This window comes from Manis javanica, chromosome 13 (assembly GCF_040802235.1).
Source record: "Manis javanica isolate MJ-LG chromosome 13, MJ_LKY, whole genome shotgun sequence".
NCBI classification, from domain to species: Eukaryota; Metazoa; Chordata; class Mammalia; order Pholidota; family Manidae; genus Manis; species Manis javanica.
Window position 1 is genome coordinate 37548292 of NC_133168.1, and position 18305 is coordinate 37566596.

Genomic DNA, 18305 nt, shown 5'->3' on the forward strand with positions numbered 1-18305 from the left:
CACACTCGTAAAGTGGGTGGCCAAAAGATTCTGACTGAGATGTTTGACAAAGTATGTGTAAAAATATTTTTTTATATAATACATTATCGTTACTATCCTTTGCTTTAGTTTTGATTAAAATCTCTCTTCTAATCAAATACCTGTCAAGTGAAAGAAAATGATAAGCTATAATTCTCAGGTTTCGAACACATTCTTCCTGTGATGCGAAAGACTTCCCAACTTTGACATCTTTTAAATCATAAAATTATATTAATCCAAAAGATGTGGTCATATGTATTATCTCTGCTTTTCACCATTCATGTCAATAGTTTGTTATATTGCTGTTATTCCTTAAACTCTCCTCCAGCTATACCAGACCATTTACAAGAGAACTGGGCTGCCATGGCAGCACTAGAGAGTTGGAAGCCAGAATGCAGTCTAGTTAGTTAATCTATTTTTGTTCAGATTTTGCATAGTAGAAGCAGACTGATAAGATGCATGTGACTGACATTGACCCATGGATAGATCCAATTTTTTTTTAAATAGACATCTCTTCTTTGTTGAAGACAAGTGTGTCTTGTCACAATTTGGCTGCCTAATTTTAGTTCCAAGTAGGGTTTGCTTAGCCACCAAGTTCCAAATCCAGGCCAGAAATAGGCAGAAGAGTGATGGTCATATGTTTAACAAGATCCCAGGCAACAGGCCAATACACATTGGAGCTAGGGTGGAATTTCTTGCCCTGTTAAAATGCAGTGCTAAATCTTCCTCTCCCTCTTCTCTCTTCCTCTGCAAGTGGATTTCTCCTGTACAGTGAGCTGAGCTGTCACCTGAAACTAATGAGGAAGATGTGTCTCTCAGCAATCTGAGCTATGGTCAAAAGTGTGTGACCTATCAGCCTTGACATGCCAACTTGGATCACGATTTCTGGAATGGTTGAAAAAACTATTTTAATCTAGGTCATCATGGTATATTCCTTCATCAATAACTTCTAAAATTTCATAGGGTTCATCCTTACAATCCTTAGAAACCTCAGAATGTAATACATAGTGACACATGCTTTCCTGCAGGAAATAAACTCCTTTGTCTTCCTATTCCACTCACTCCCATTCATTCAGACTTTCTTTTGTATATGAAGTATGAACTCTCATACTCTTTCTTTCTTCTGATTATTAGCAGTAGTTGAAGCATATTTACCAAGAAAATTATTTATAAGCTTGCAAACTTAACTTGTACTTCATAGATATTGAAATTTGGCTCTGTGTTCATGTCTTCCTTACTTTCTGGGGCTTTCACAGAAACTTTGCTGTACCATAAGTCATCCATAGAACAAAAGTAAAAATAGCCTATTTATAAATTTGGTTTTTTTTCTAAGACTGATTCCGTAAAAGACTTAGGAAAGAAAATAGCGTCAAGGATCAGAAAGACAGACAAGTACTGTGACCTCATTCAGCATAAAATCCTTAGGTTATTTTCAGAATTTTTATAATTATTATTTACTATAATTGCTAAAATCAACTGTATCCCAGCCAAGCAGATATAAGACCTTCACACTGTATATATAACCAGACTTATGTTCCTCTTTGTATACAAAGGGCATGAACTATAAAAGTTTTTCTCTTGCACTGGTAGAAATGTATTTGGTGTGATCCTTCTCTCTTACCTGTTCCTTACTGTGACTTAGAAACCACAGGCAGGGACACCATATCTGACTACAGACCTAAGTCACCCCATTTATCCATACTCAGAAATGAAGTGTTATGATACAGGCTAATTAATTCAGTGAACCATCCAACTGCACCAATAACATCACTGATTATCTACTAAACTGGTAGAGAGAGAGGATACAGGCATATCTAATGATCCTAACTTTAACAATAAAGTTTCATGTATTACATTAAATATTTTGACGGTTGAGTCCTAAAACCTTAGTTGGAGGTCCTGGGAGGTAAAAAATACTCTACCATATTTGGTCAAAAAACATTCCTTCTTTATGTATGAAGGCCATCTTCTCAGAACGAAGATGGATCTTGAGGAGGAAACCCTCTTCAGTTGCTGGGATTCCCCGTGTTCTCTCCTGCCTCTGGGTCTCTGTACCTGGCATCCCTCCTGCTTTTGATGCTGCACTTTTCTACCCTGCTCCCTTTTTGTCTGGCTAACTTCTACTAATCCCCAAGATAGATTCTGTGTCACTTCTCCAGAAATAAAGCAGTGAAAGGGCAGGGATACCTGCTGATCAGTTGGAGGAACCCTGATCGATGCCTCAGCCAAATTATGGTCATCTCCTTCTTATTAGTTTTGTTGACTGATGTTCTCCTCATACTCTATTTAATCATCCATTAAACTCCAAAAATATGAAGAGCACGGTATAGGTACTAAGAACTAGTATCATTTAGAGAAGTAGAGTCTTTGCCCTCAAGGAGATCAGAGGAAAGCAAAAATGAGAAACATACAAACAGCTAATGATAGCACAAAATAATAAGGCTTTAACCAATGTATATGCAAAGTGTTACCAGAATATATTTTTATAGGTGGTGAGTATGAAAGGGTGAGTAGGATTTTTATAGGTAAGAAGGTCTAAGCAGGAGAAACAACATAACCAAAGGGATGGCAGGAAGCAAGGACATTGTGGGGTCAAATATTGGAAAGAAGTGTGTTAAATGTATAATAGGAGGTGAGTGATGGAGAGTGATGGGTAGAAATCAGCTATGTGTTGTGTAGAGCCCTGCACAAAATGAAAATGTGAGGCTGGTAGTTCAAAAACCAGGAGGGAAGGTGCAGTTAAATGTACTAAAATATAAAGCTTTTCCTTTAAAAGAGAAAGCAATGGAGTAATAGTGATATATGACTAACACATACTTGTTAATCACAAAGAAAATTATATTTTAGTGTCATAATTTTATGTAATAGAATTAATAATAATGCTTTATTAATTGGATGTTGGTTTCTGGCACATGTTTCTATTTATAAGGAAAAAATGTACATTTTTGTACTTTTAGAACTTAATTTTCAAACAATATAATTAAAAACAATGTCAGTTGCTCCTAGCTAATCCAAGATCAGAAATAATTTTTGACAATTTTTAATTTTCAGAATGATCATTCTGTTGATGCAAATTTACTAAAATTATTAAGTGTAATTTTTTTAGACTGTGACAACATTGGGATACATTCCTGATCAATCATTTCATAATATAAATTTTAGTACATCTAGAGTTGATGATTCTTGCAGAACAATTTTTTTAAAGATTTGAGTTTTCATACAAATCAATTTCATAAATCTAAAGTTAATTTTAAATGTAAATTTGTACAATGGCATTTTAATATTTCCTCTGACATTTCTTGAAACTTCTAGAGGCTATACAAGAAACTAAAAGTAGCTCCATGATTTGCATATAATTCAAAATACTTGTTCAGGCATTCTATTGCTGTCTTCAATTATAAGGAAAATTTTATTTTAAAATTATCTCATTAATGATTCATGTGAAGCATCATATGAAAATAATACTTTTCCATCAAATGTGATCATCTTTAAAATTCAATTTCTATTTCTAAGCCTATGGATATTTGCTTTGCAATGTTGCAGCATTTTTGAAACCAGAAACTCAAAACTGAAGAATTGTTAATAACTTGCTGATATGGTTTATTGCAATAACTATGTATATGTTTGACTTTGTAATAATTTATTGACAAAGTTTACTGCCTGATCTCCAGAGTTCCTGACCCTTCACTTAAGCTGAAGGGTTCATGATTGTGCAAATGCACAGGGATGGGCTCTGGGGCTGGATGGAAGCCCGCCTCCCACCACAGGGAGGCCTCGACCGGAGCAAAGTCCCTCCTCTGCCCCAAGACCATCACTGATGCAAATGGTGCCACTTTAGCCTGGACTGCCACCATCTCCACCACCAACCTGAGTCCAAGTTCTAATCCTGGATGCCGCCTGGGGACCCACCACTCTCCAGACCGCCCCAGGAACATGCGCAGCCAGTAGGCTAGGCCAACTGTGTGGCCCTTTGCTGTGGCAGAGCTGCGCGAAAGCGGACGCCGCTGCCCCATGATGGGCACTGCTCAGGCTTCTGCTCTAGTGCCACGTGTGGCGTATTTACAAAACACAAGTTCAAAGATAAAACCACTACGAATTTCAAGTCCATAGCAGAGCACTAAACCAAGGGTGGGGCCCCTTGTGAGAGCAGGGCCGTGTGTGACTGCAGGAGAAGTCTAGGTAGTCTGCCTTGGGGATGGAGAATGTAGAGGAGGAAAAAGAGTTTTTAAATAGCATGGGGACAAGCTATAAAGCTCTCTCAATGCCTTAAGAAGAGCACTAAAGATTTAGGCACTGAAGATTTTCAAGTAGGAAAGGGACATTAAATTTGTATTATACAAATATCACTCTGTTGTGAAATCAGATAACGAGACTAGCAGATCAACTACCAAAATTATAACTTGGGCAAGCAATTTTGAGAGAGAGGATTTAGGGGAAGTAACAGATCTAAGGAATAGCCATAGTGTTTTGAGTTCAAAATGTGTGCTAGGCGCTATACAAACATGATTTCTAATCCTCAAAGAACCCCCTCAGGTGCATCTTACCCCCACTTTGCACCTGAGGCAGCTGAAACCCTTGGGGAGTAGCTGCCCAACGTCACACAGTAAGTGGAGGGGAGCCAGCATGAAGCTCCAAGCTCACTCCCGCCTCACCAAGCAGCACTTCTGAGCTCAAGGAGGACACCCCGGAATGCCAGGTCTGTACAAAGCTCAGGAAGAGGAAAGTGTCAAAGATTCTGGTGCCATGTTTCCCTCCCCTTCCTACACCCTCCAGAGTCCTCCAGCTTGCCCATGTTTATTTTATGTGTATTTCAAAAGATCCTAGGATATAAAGAGGACCAAGCTCCAAAAGGGAGACACTACGGTAGATTCTTTTGAGGTCAGGTGTGCAGAGAGCCTGATACATAGCTGGCATTCCATGAACAGTCGTCCCCTTCCTTACTACTTCTCTACTCGCGGTCTCACGGGGCACACATTGGATCTGATTTGGTTTGGTTTGGTTTGGTTTAGTTTTTCCTTCTTTCTCCCCACCACGCTGGTGCCCCACCTGACATCCCATGCTCCAGTGATTGTAAATCTTTCCAGAAGGCCCCGGGAAATGTGTGGCTTTTCCAAGCTGTGAAGACACTGCCTTCATTTGGTTCAGGAATAGCCCATGGTGGGGCATGGCTGGGACAAATGAAAGAGAAGGGGATGTAAATGAGTGAGGTGATTAGCACCCAGACAGCATCCAATAAATGTCAACAGCTTGTCAACCGCCAGAAAGCATTTTTACAAGGCTCTTCTGTCACCTACCGCAGGGCACTTGAGAGCCCTTCCACGCACACAGGGAGACAAAGGCATGGCCTGAGTTTTGAAAATCACTAATGCATTCATCAGTTAGCAAAAATACATTGAATGTCTGTTATGACAAAGACACCATACTTGATATTTCCATCCATTTAAACAATTAAGATCTTAGAAATTGATAATTTGGAATATATTATATTTAGTCATATGCATAAAAACTGAGAATAAGACCTATGAAATTATTTCATCAGGTCTTGGGCCAGCTCTCCACAGCTAATGACATTCAGTTATCAGTTTGAGTAAGTCCAAAATTATTTCAGAACAGAAAGTCTCAAATGACCATTCTGTTTCCCAGTGCACCAATCCTTGAGGTATTATTGTTAAGAAATGAGCATTGACCAGTTTAGCCATTTTCCAAGATTAAAACAAAGTTCAGCTATACGTTCAAGTTCATAACACAGACATTTATTAGTTGGGGAGGGACACTCATATTTGCTGAGCAGTGAATTTCTAGCACACACTGAGAAGGCCCCTTACCTACATCTCCTCACTTTCACAATTTTTATAACCTCCATTTTACAGATGAGCAAATTGAGACCCAGAGAAGTGACATAATTGACCACACACATCACAGCACGAGTTCCAAGTGGAGGCAGAATTCGATTTTAGTTCTGATTAATTTCAAGTAACTTCCATGTGCCAGAGGTCAGAAACTGTGCATACACAGTTCACTTTGTCACTTGATTAAATAGAACAAAATGTGATCACATAAATGCAAATCCATCCAAATCCAAAAATGAGGTCTTACTACTACCAAAGACATGCTCAATGCCATCTATTTCATTTTTTATATAATAGCTTTATTGTGATATAACTCACATACTGTGCAATTCACCAATTTAAACTGGACAAACAATGGTTTTTAGTTATAGCCTCAGAGTTATGCATCCATCACTACAATCATTTTTAGAACATTTTCGTCACCCCATAAAGAAACCTCATAACCATTAGCAGCCATTCCCCATTTCTACCCAAACCCCCAAACTTGGCCATCTATTTCTTTTATGACTTCTTTTACTATGCTGCATATATATATAAACTGAATAAATGTTTGCTTCCTTGGCTTTGAGTAAAATTAAAGTCATAGACCATAACTATCATTTTCATAACGACTGTCAAGGTACATCAGCTTTAGCAGTAACTGGGAAGCTATTGCTTTCCCCACTGCTAATCCAGGCGAACTGAGAAATACTGTGAATTAGTGTGAGTTAAGCAGTTGGCTACAGTTGTGCCCTGTATACTCTGGTTAGCAACAACTGTCTGGTCTTCCAATGATGAAAGAGCCCTGGGAGCTGGGTACTGACCCAGTGGAATGTGTGGAGCGCTGGGTGTGCAGTGTGCTGGAAGGCAGGAGATTAAGGAGGGCTGGCAAATGTGGGCTGGAAGGAGAGCAGAGCGCTGAAAGACGTGTGTGTGTCCTGTGCAGGGAGGAGAGTCGAACCACTCAGGAGCTGAAGGATGAAGCAGAGCCAAAGGATACCTGGCTCATCTTTTGAAAGGCAGACTGGAGGTCATAGGAGATACCCACCCCCTAACCCACATCTCTAGGTACACACTCTCTATTCACCTCTCCTACCTCCTCATTTCTCACCAAACCTTGTGGAATCTCTGTAAGATCATTTTCTTGCAGACTGAATCCCACCTCTCATTGTGTCATATTTATTCCTGATCTATGACGGCGCTGAGGAGCATCAGAAGCCATCCTTCCCACTCCGCACCTCTCCCCCACCCCTCCCTTCCTCAGTGCTCAGGTGTTTCCCTCAGGTGCGTGCTCGTGCACACAAACACACAAACACACACACACAGCTGACAGCAGCAGCAGAGGCGACCCTGGGTTGCAGGGGGTGAGTCTCATTCCAGGGAAGCACTTATATTAGGTGAGGGCTGGCAAAAATGACACCCCCAATGATAGGAGCTCCATGAGGAAAATGGTAACCTTTACCTGTAAACCCATCATCTAAAATTTTACACCTAGAATTTTTCTTTTACAGAATTGAGAGTATATATAAATATATATATATATATATATCATAGATGTGCATTGTGTGCAGATATAACCATAGTTCTTGATATAGATAGTTGTAGGTCTGTCTTTTTCATTTAAGATTTTACAACCAGCATTATCTCATGTTAATGAATATTCTTAGGAAACAAGATTATTTTAACAGCTAATATGTCATCTTATAAATATAACAATATATTTATAATATATTTAATATAATATATAATATAATATATTTTTATTTTCATAAAAATAACAACTAATATTTACTGGTTTCTTACTACTTGACTCTGAGCTAAATGTTTTACACATGTATTTTCTCATTTAATCTTCAAAAGTCTGTGAGATAAGTTCTGTTATCTTCTCCATTTTACAAATGATGGGTGGCAAAGAGAAGTTAGGTAAACTCTTCAAACTCAAGCAAGAAGGAAATAGTGGAGTCAGGGTTCAAATGCTGAAAGCTTCACTTCAGTGCCTGAAATCAAAGTATGCTTTAACTTCCTAGACAATGAAATTACATGGAATCAAAGGCTGTGGAGATTATTTGCAATTGTTATCAAAGTAATTCTCATAAGTAGTAGATGAAAAATACACACTGCACAAAGTGGTATTAAATGAAAAATTGACTTTTACAACCCCCTCTCCACTATTCTCATCCTACTCTCTAGAAGTGGTAGTTAAACCTTTGCCCTTTCCTCCCTTTCTCCTCCCCTTCCTCATCTGCCTCCTCCTCCCCTTTCTCTTTGTTATTATTTTGATGATTACCACTATAATTTCCAACAAAGTAGAAGCTTCTAGACCAGAAGTTGATCAGTTACTTAATTGAAAAGGCAATTAACAAGAGGAATTACAATAAATGGTGTGCCAAACCACTTATGTGTCCCAAAGTTCTTTTCTTTTATTAGAAAAAAAGCTGATAATTTGAATGTCATGTGGTCTGTCATGTATCACCCACAACTGGAATGCCTGGTCTATGAATTCTAGTCTTTATTTCTTTAAAGGGGAGTGAGGAGTTAAAGCCACTTACAAAACAACTTTGTGCAGGATCAATACAAATTGCTTTTCTTTTTTTTCCAATCTTTTAAAATTGGATTCCCATAACTAATTCAACAGCAATACTTCAATTGACTTACCTTTAACAAAGCATTCAATTCAAACTATTCAACTGACTTTTCAGAGGAAAACACTTCTGATGTCACACATATTTTGTTTACCTAAAATTTAAGTAAGTTACATAGTGACAATATGTGCTTCATAACATGTATTTATATGATAATTGTATTAGTCTTCTAGGGTTGCCATAACAGATACCATGGACTGGTGGCTTCAACAACAGAAATTTCTCATACTTCAGAGGCTCGAAGTCCAAGATCAGGGTCCTGTCAGGGCTGGTTTCTGCTCAGACCTCTCTTCCTCTCTGTGGACAGCTATCTTCTCACTATATCCATCCAGCTGAGTACTCAGTAGAATGTTTTCAGTCTGAAGATTTGTGCCCTTCTCAAGTCTGGGAAATTTTTTAAATTACTTCCATTCTTTTTTTCCCCTCTATTCTCCTCGTGGTGAATGACATGGAGCTCAGTGCCACCTGATTGTGTGACTTATTTGTGCCCCCTAGCTCCGCTCATGCCCAGTCCCAAATGTGCCAGTTCCATTGTATAATGAGTTCGGCTAGGCACTCCTGACCTTATAATCTGGTGAACTGGACAAAATGTGGTTCATTATGCTCAGTAGTCAGAGGGCCATTTAAGTCTCTTCATCAGGTGCTCTGTCTCTTCCAAGGCTCTGTAGCATATCAGAAGTTGTTTTTGTAAGACATAGAATTCTCCACTGCAGATGTCATGGTCTTGTGCCAGAATGTTATGTGTCTACATTATGATTTTTCTATTGAAGTTTACCATAAACTACACATAGTACCTTTTCTTATCAGATACAACTAATACTATAGGGTAGGCCAGGTCATATGGCCCAAGAGGCATAGCTGCTTGCAATATAGTCTGGGCCTGCTAAAACCCTTTTCTGCTCTGGGCACCACTCAACTTTAGCAGCTTTTTGTGTGATCGGAGCAGTATTCATAATTACAGAACTTGCTATCTCCAGAACCTAAAAGGCATTGTCCTTCTTTCTTAATGGGAGGAGGTATAAGGTAATAAGTTGTTCTTTCTCCTAAAAAAATCAATAATGTGGCATGTCCCTGAATCCTCACAGGGTTTATCATAGCCCCCACTCTGGGACACAATTGTACTTGCTGATTCTTGCTAATCTGGCATGATTAACCTAATATCATCAATATAGTGAATCAGTGTAATGTGTTCTGGGTTTTCTAGATGGCCCAGGTCCCTTCAGACTGTATTATAACAGAAGGCAGAGAATTTACAGACCTTGGGACAAGACTATAAATGTATCTATTGACCTTCCTTATCTTTTCTGATAGAGATAGCCCTCATCAGATCAGAAACCACATATCATTTACCTGGGGCTATTTATTTGCTCTAGCAAAGACATCACATCTTACATAGCTGCTACAATCTGGGCCATTAATTGGTGAAGGTTCAGGTATTCTGTTATCTTCCAGGATCTGCCTGATTTTTGTAGAAATAAGATGGGTGAATTAAATGAGGATATGATGGAAACCAATACCCCTTGATTCTTCAGGTCCTTAAGGATGGCAATAATCTCTTTCATTCTCCCTCTTTTAGTATTAGTTCTAATTTATTCTCTTGACAAGATGATTCTATTTATCCTGTCTCATGATAGCTATTATCCCACAGGCCAAGGAATAATTTCACAATTGTATATACATTCCAACTGTACATAATGGGACAGGGCTTAGTATCTGACCTCCACTCTCACAGGGGATCCATGATGCTTCTGGTCCCCTGACATCAGTGTCACGTAAGAACCTCTGTTCAACGATTCTCAGAAAATGTGCATATCTCTCTTTCCCTGTTGGATGGTTCCAAGACTGAATGACCATAGGTTTCTTCAGAAAGCGCTGAGGAATCATTTGCTGAATGTTGCATTCTTTCCTCTTAGAGACCAGACTGCTCCTTCAATCTAATGGAGTCCAGGTCCAAAAACTAGTTCATGGCCAAAAACTGGACAAAGAATCACAATTTTTTATTGGGCTAGTTTCCCTCTGCTTCCTGATCGTCTGTCCTTGATTTACTCTTGTTGTATAGATTGAGCAATGCTCTTGGTGACTGTGCCAATATCTTGCCCCTAGGAACACTATGCTCTGTTAACCAACTTTATGTACAGAATTCAAATTCCTTAATACTCTTCTGTTTTCAGCTTGGAAGTAAACAGTGTTGCTACTAGTCATTATACATGTATAGGAGCCCAAAATATTTTTAAGGATTTTTATACTTACGCTAAATGCCTACATAAAAGTTTTGCCAAGTTATTCCCACCATTTCACCACACTCTTGAAAGCACAAAATATTACTGTTTTTAATTTTTTCTGCCAGTTTTATAAATAAAATATTAAATTATTACTTAATTTGCATCAAGTATTTTTCTATAGTTTTAGAACCTATAAGAAATTCAGAAAAAGACAAGCTCTGAAATCCATAGCATGTACTTTTACACTCTAGAGAGATCACTGCTAGAAAGAAAAGAATGTTTATTCCTATGACATTTTAAAAAATAAACTGCTTCTAACCCTATTTATAATCCATCGAAAGGTAAATTATTTCTGTTCTTTTTTTATCACTCAGGTTTAATCTGTAATAATTTATGTTTCATCTCTCAAATCCTTAAACTAAGGATATATTTAGGCAGCTCTATGAGCTAGGTCATTTTTCCCAAAATAAAACACTGACCCCAAACCATGCAATCAGATAATAAGGAAATACTATGCAATGACACATTGGAAACAGACATAATATTTCCCAATCTAAAAAACATTTGACCTATCAAAGGAGCAGTAGAGCAAAGCAGCCTGTCATTATTCATATGTTCCATCATGACATTGCTGGCTTTCTCCTGCAAACCTGAGTAATGATTTCTTCATTTGTCAGTCAGCAGTCAGCCTACCCTGCCCACAGGCCAGTCTTGCACACTTCCTATTGGCCAAGGAGGGAGTGATGGATGGCAGCAGCTGCTGCCTCTGTCAGCCCCAGGTTCTACCTTTAGCTTACAGAGATCATTGACTGAAATGCACAAGAGACCATTCAGCTGTTGATTAAAGAGCCCACATATAGAGCCAGCTTCGTGTGTACTTACACATGAACAGAATCTAGAAGGTCTGGTTCTTAAAAAATATATTGTCTAGCCCCATCCCCTTTGTACCTGCCCAGAACCTCCAAATACAGAGCACAAACTAGGGCCTAGTACTTAGACATATCAGGGATTTGTGTGCCGAGTGGCAATTAGTAAGCCAGCCCATATTTCTGGAGAGAAAATTAGGCAAATGGAAAGGGTTTGGCCAGGCATTCTGGAGCTGGGTTGGCACTAATCTATGGATAGTGTTTCACAAAGTAGTGTTGGCAACACTTGCCAGGTGTGTTTCAGGAACTTCACAGTCACTAATCTGGAAATACAGTAAGGTGGCAAGGAAGAATTGGCACAAGAACACCCCATTGGTGCTAGGACTTCTTATGTTCTAGGACCTGGAATAGAGAGATCAGTGAATTTTATTCAGCTACTTTTCTGGAGGTGCAGATTTTGGGGGGTATACTTAAACTCAAGTTTTGAGATGATGACTATCTGAATTCAAGTGTTCTGTGCATAGGGCCAAGGATCTATTGCCTTTAAAAAACTCCAGTATTCTGAATTTTAGACCTATATTGACTCTGTAGCCCTTCACTGAACAGCTGACTGGCCTCCAATGAGTAGCAATAATCCCTGGAGGCTGAGCAATGGAGCTGGGCTGACAGGAGCATCTGCTACTCGTCCATCATCTCTGCTGGCCAATAGAAACAGGGCACGGTCCATGAGGTCTGGCAAGGCCCTCGCTCTCCGTCTCCAGTGGTTGTGCCAGATGAAGAAGTCATTACTACTTAGGGCTGGAAAATAAAACAGGGATGTCTGGAGGGAATAAAAGAATGAGAGAGCAGGATACAGCCAGCCAGCTGGTCACCAGGGCACATTACAGACCCTGGGCACTTCTTTCAGATGCCTTGCATATTTCAGTGTGCAGCCACTTTCTTCATCCCTTCACTGGGGGAGTTCAAGGTTCCAACATTCTTGCATAATGCAGGCCTTGCAAGAATGATAGAAGCCCTAGAAGAGATTCAAAGTTTCCTCATTGTTTTGAGATTAATCCAGGAGGCTCAGTGAGGCACTGCGTGTGTCTAGGAGCCATGAATGTCATTTAGAGAAAGTGAGAAAGAAATGATTCAGTGATTCTTCAAATATTCTCAGCATGAGCCCAGTTCTGTCTGTGCTCAGGGTGTGTGTGTCTTTCACAGTTGCCCTCCATCACTATTTTCATAATTTTTCTAAAAAGCATTATGGTTACTAATAATGATAGTAGCACTAATAATATCTCCTTTCTGAACCATGCACAATATTTACAAAGATTTTTCACATTCATGACTTCATCTGAAAACCTAGGAAATAAGAAAACCCTGCGGTATCATGCCTGTTTTAGAGATAAAAACACAAAAGGCCCAAAAAGGTGTGAGCAGCCCCAGGTAGAGAGCTAATAAGAAGCCAAGATGGAACTTGACCACAGATGTTACACTTCCAAGTCCAGGACTCTTTCCACACTCATGGCTCACTTTACATCATCCCTGACCACAGCTCAAGTAACACCGGTCAGCTGTGATCCAGAAACAGGAGCAAGAAGAAATACACAGCACCTGGGAAGTTTGTCTGGGGTATGTTTCTCTCTTGATGTCATTTCCATGAAAGAAATCACATCCATGCTACCAGTGTGTATGTGAGCATGTAATAAAATTGTAATCTTTACACTCACCCCAGATCAATGACCACTGAACTGGAGTCACTGAATATTCTCAGTATTTTTATGCAAAACATCTCTCATTTGAGATTTGGTGCCATTTTCTCAAATCATGGGAGCTGAAAAAGAGAGAAAGTGGCAAAATAATTCAGTTGACTTATACTGAAATCTGAAAGGTGGAGCTCTGCATGCATATGTGTGCATGTGTGCATGTGTGTTCGAAAAAGCAATATGATTAACTTTACTAGACCATAGAAAATGATTCTTAACATTTAAGAGTAGAATTTATACACAAAAAAACATTTAGATAAGGCAGAGCATCACACACAGAGCAGGAAATCAGCTGTCTTCAAACTACTGCCAATTTCCAAAAAATGACATGCTCCAGTTTCCGTTCCTCGAGATCCATACTTTAAACTGTTCCTCTTTGTTTTTTCCCCTCTTTTCATAAAAATGGATTATATGAAAGTAAAATGTTTTTCCCCACCCCCTCAAAAAATTTGTAAGAAAAAAGGACTTTATTGCTAGTATAAACCAAATAAAATTAAACAGTTTGACCAACCAGTATCTCACTATTTTGAGGACAGTCTTTTTGCTATTTTGACTTCCACACCAGTTAGGAGACTTGGATTAGACACTGAAGCTTGGACAGATTTTCACAGGCCCTGAGAGTAACTCGTAGCAAACTTTAATTCTAATAAACCTGAGTGCATGACACCACACAATAATGATCCACAAAGCATAAGAGTTGAGAGGAAATAAGAGTTCTTGATCTTTTTTAGATAACTGTCAGAAATATTAGGAATATATAGGAAAAGACCATAAAAAATGTTAAAAATAGAAATTCCACTAAGATCCTAATTATTCTGTCTACTAGAAGAGCAATGGAAATTTCAATCTGTCTCTAACTTGACCCCAGGACAGACTTTCCTCCCATCCTCAAGTTCATTTTCCTCTCAAGTTGTAGGAACTGAACCAAAAAAGACAAAGGAGTAGAAAAAAAAAGTTGGAATGAATAAAACACCATAGCCCTGAAGTAGACAGTCACCTCCTGTGAACACAAATAAACTATAAAATGCATTAAAACAATTGCATCATTTACTCAATTATTAGGGAGCAAGCAGGAGGTTATAATTCTAATGTATTCCTTAAAATATAATCGAAGCTTACCTTCCTGTTTGATTTTTCAATAGGATTAAGTGAGAGCTTTAGAATAATGTATGATCAATAGCATCCAGATTGCCTGTTGCAAAAAAAAAAAAGAAAAAGAATTTCATCATTCAATTTGCCTTTGATACAAGTCAGTGGGGCTATAAATTTAAAAGTAATTCACATCAGCTCCTATAATACACAGAGCAATTCTTGAACTTTATCATGCACCAGAATTACATAAAGGACTTATAAAATAGCCTCTGATTCAGTAGGTCTGGGGTGGGGCCTGAGAATTTGCATTTACAATAAGTTTCCAGATGTTGCTGCTGCTGGTCTGGGTACCACTTTTTGAGAATCACTGCTATACAGAAATTAAGATAATAGGGAAAAAATAAAGGACCTCAGGCTTTGGACCAAATAAATTCATTAGTGAACTAAAGAAAAATGTTTCACAATAGAGAGTACAGTACGTTCATTCAACAAATATGCAAGTGCCCCCTAGAGGCCCGTAACTGTACTGAATACTGGAGTTACTGAGGTGAACCAAACAGGCAGGGTCCCTGTCCTCACGGGGCTTACATTCTGGTGGAGGAGATGCATGATAAGCAAGTAGTCACGAGTGCTGTAAAGAAAAAGGAAGGGGCACAAGGGGGTAGGAAATGGTGGAGGTCAGGTAGTGTTAGACCTACTGTGTGGGTATAACTGTGGGTCTTTGAGGGGTCCTTTGTGCAGAGGCTTGATTTAAGGGAGGAAGGAAGCTGTAAGGAGGAAGACTACAAGAGCATTGTAGGCAGACGAATAACAAAGTTCAGAGACAAAGCATTTTATTGCAGTTATATGTTTTACAACCAATCTTCAGGAACAGCTTATGGCAATGAAAGTATTTTTGACAGGAAATGCCTATTCTCACTTGAAAGAACGTAAAATGTTACCCACACTCACAAAAGAGCACACATGCAAGTTTTTGAACTGAAAAAGGAGCTAAACACTTAGCCACACAATAGGCTTAAGACAGAAATTTAGTGTCAACCTGGAATATCAGTATAATGTTATTAAGACAATAATATCACGTGAACATGATTTAGCTAAATATTAGAACTCTCAGTATGATATACAGAAAACTGTGGAAATCTTCTAAATTTAATGGAAAGGATTTCAAAATGTGATGCTAGATTGGCCAAACATTTAAGAAAGATGAAAAATAACAATAATAAGGCAACAGTCCACCGCCTAGTGTGGAGAATTGAAAGTGGGATTATTAATTTAATGAGTAATAAAATGAAAGTTACCATAGATAAAATTCAGAAAAGCATGTTACTCAGTTCAACTAAATTGTAGCAGAGATAAAGCCACATTGAAAAGTTAACATTGACCTTATGTATTGTTGAACTATTAGAGAAGAAAACAAGATATCACAATTAAGTAGTGTTTTCTTACACTTAACATAAAATGTAAAGGTTTTGACTTATGTAAAGAATGAAACAATAACTTTACATTTTAGACATTAATTTTAAATGTTTTAGAGGGGAAGTCAAAGATAATGCTGCTGAACTTAGTGAAGAAAACTAACAGCATTCTTTTAGCTGAAAACTGACAGCATTCTTTCTGCCAAGCATAATGCATGTTTTGAATTTGTTACTAACAGACATGGCCTCAACTTTATAGACAGATAATAATGACTTTTGGGGAACAATTTAACAATTATATACAATATATTCTGGATTCATTCAAAGACTATCTTGATGAAACCTATCAAATATGATTTTAAAGCCACTCTTGGACACCTGGCAGGAATTCTGACTAAATGTTGCTACAGCAATTAAATTCAGTTTAGCTGAGATATGTGATGCACAGAGAGCTTTCAGCCAAACCACAGAAGATCTTCAAAGAGTGAATCATGGACATTGGCAGGAAATGAAATTAATTCTGAACCTGTAGCAGCCACAATTACTGGTGTAACCTGTTGCTGCCTATTAATAATGTTAGCAAAATCTACCCCCAAAAACTCCAAACAGATATAACTTTAGCAGTTTCACTTAGTAAAAGATGTTTTAAACCTTTTAAAAGTTTAAAGACAATTTTTAAAAACCTGTGTATACAAATTATAAAGAAATTAAAACATAGGCAAAGAAGTTCACATGACTGTGAGGCTGATGGTTCACATACAAGTAGTTATGAAAAGAATTTTCATTTATAGTATCTCTGGCCATTATAGATCAAGTTATAGTCAGTCAACATACTGCTTTTTTTTGTCCTTTGGAATATACTGATATTAAATTTTTTTAAAGAAAAAAACTTAAATACTATACTTGATCTAGATATTGCTTTTAGAAATGGTGACTATCATGATATAAGTGATAGCAGTTATGTGAAGTTAAAATATCTTGTAATACTTTTTTATAATAAAGGTAATTTCTCATATACTAAACCATAACGTTTGAACCTCATTTGTAAAGCGTGTTTCATTTCCAAATCTAATTATTCTTTTAAGAACAGTGTTAGCAATTCTAGCTGTTACTGTCTCAGTAGAGCAATGCTTCTCCAAATTGAAATTAATAAAAGTTATCATAGGACTACAATGACTCAAGGAAAGTTGTTTAGGTTGATGTTATTCATAGAAAACAGATTATATTAAAATCCTCATGATAACATGTTTTTTTCATATCTTGCTATGTTGCTACTCATGCAAACATCACCAACCCATCAACACAATACCTTACACTAAACATGTGCAATAATACTTAAATCCAGTTGTCATTTATTTTTTGCCTAATTTAGGTCATATTAATATATGACTTCACATATTTTTATTTGTTGTCATAAAGTATATTTTCAAGGTAGGAGGATAGAGCCTACTCTACTTAACAGTTTGTTAGCTTGATTTTTGACCCTTATATATTTAGACAAATACAATATGAGCTTCCATGTCTACACTCACCCCAGCCCTCACAAATGTTGAGAACAGGAATAGTTTTACTTAAAACTGTAGTGGAAGCTAAGTTTGGATCCATCCATCCTTGCTGCTGCTCTAGACAAGGAATCCCATCAATAATCTCCCCAGAGTTTTTCTCCATTTTATCCTTCAAATACTGCTTTTCAAATCACCTAATTTAGCATTCCCCTTATACTTCCTTACCCACATTCCCACCCACACACCTACTCTTGCCAGGCTCTGGAGCCACCTGAGAGGAAAAGGGGGATCATACAGAACAATAACTCCTGGATGACAGGGCAGCGACTGCTTCCAGGGCGAAGACAAGCAGTAACTAGAGGGAGAAAAAGAAAGAGAGAGAGAGAAAAGAGAAAATTGGGATGATTTATTTCAAACAGTACCAAAAGAATCAGGGAGAATAATGAGAACGGTAATGAGGAAATGAGAGAAAAAGTCAATTTAACAGCAGTGATAGGCATTTCTTCCTCTGAGAAAAAGATAGATGAGAAAGAGATAGATTAGATAGATAGATAGATAGATAGATAAATATAGATGATAGATATAGATATAGATAGATAGATAGATAGATAGATAGATAGATAGATAGATAGATAGATGATAGATGAAAGATGATAGATATAGTTAGATAGATAGATAGATAGATAGATAGATAGATAGATAGATGATAGATAATAGGAAGAAAGTAAGTAAATGAATAATTCTGAGTGTGGAAGAGAGACTAACTCAATTTCTCAGGAATTTATAAAGGAGAATCATCTGCTTAAAATAACAGTGTGGGTTATTAACATAGTCCACAAATACATATTGAGAACCTACTGTGAGTTCTGCACTGTGCTAGGTCCTGGGGTAATAATGGTAAGTAAGAGAAGATACAGTCCCCCTCTCATGGGGCTTCAAAGCAAGAAGGAAGCATAGAAATTGATCAAA

The 18305-nt window shown here is 37.9% G+C and overlaps 1 long non-coding RNA gene across 2 annotated transcripts in view; it reads right to left on the bottom strand.

Annotated features, from left to right (window-relative positions):
- LOC140845371 (uncharacterized) overlaps positions 1–18305 on the bottom strand; it is a 64226-nt gene that overhangs the window by 28182 nt on the left and 17739 nt on the right. The window contains exons 2-3 of one of the 2 annotated variants that reach the window (XR_012124178.1): positions 14444–14516; positions 5065–5186 (exon numbers count right to left, since the gene is read on the bottom strand). This is a non-coding gene — a long non-coding RNA (uncharacterized lncRNA). Of the gene's footprint in view, positions 1–5064; positions 5187–13294; positions 13393–14443; positions 14517–18305 lie in introns of those variants that run through there. The other variant, XR_012124179.1, reaches the window with a different exon arrangement.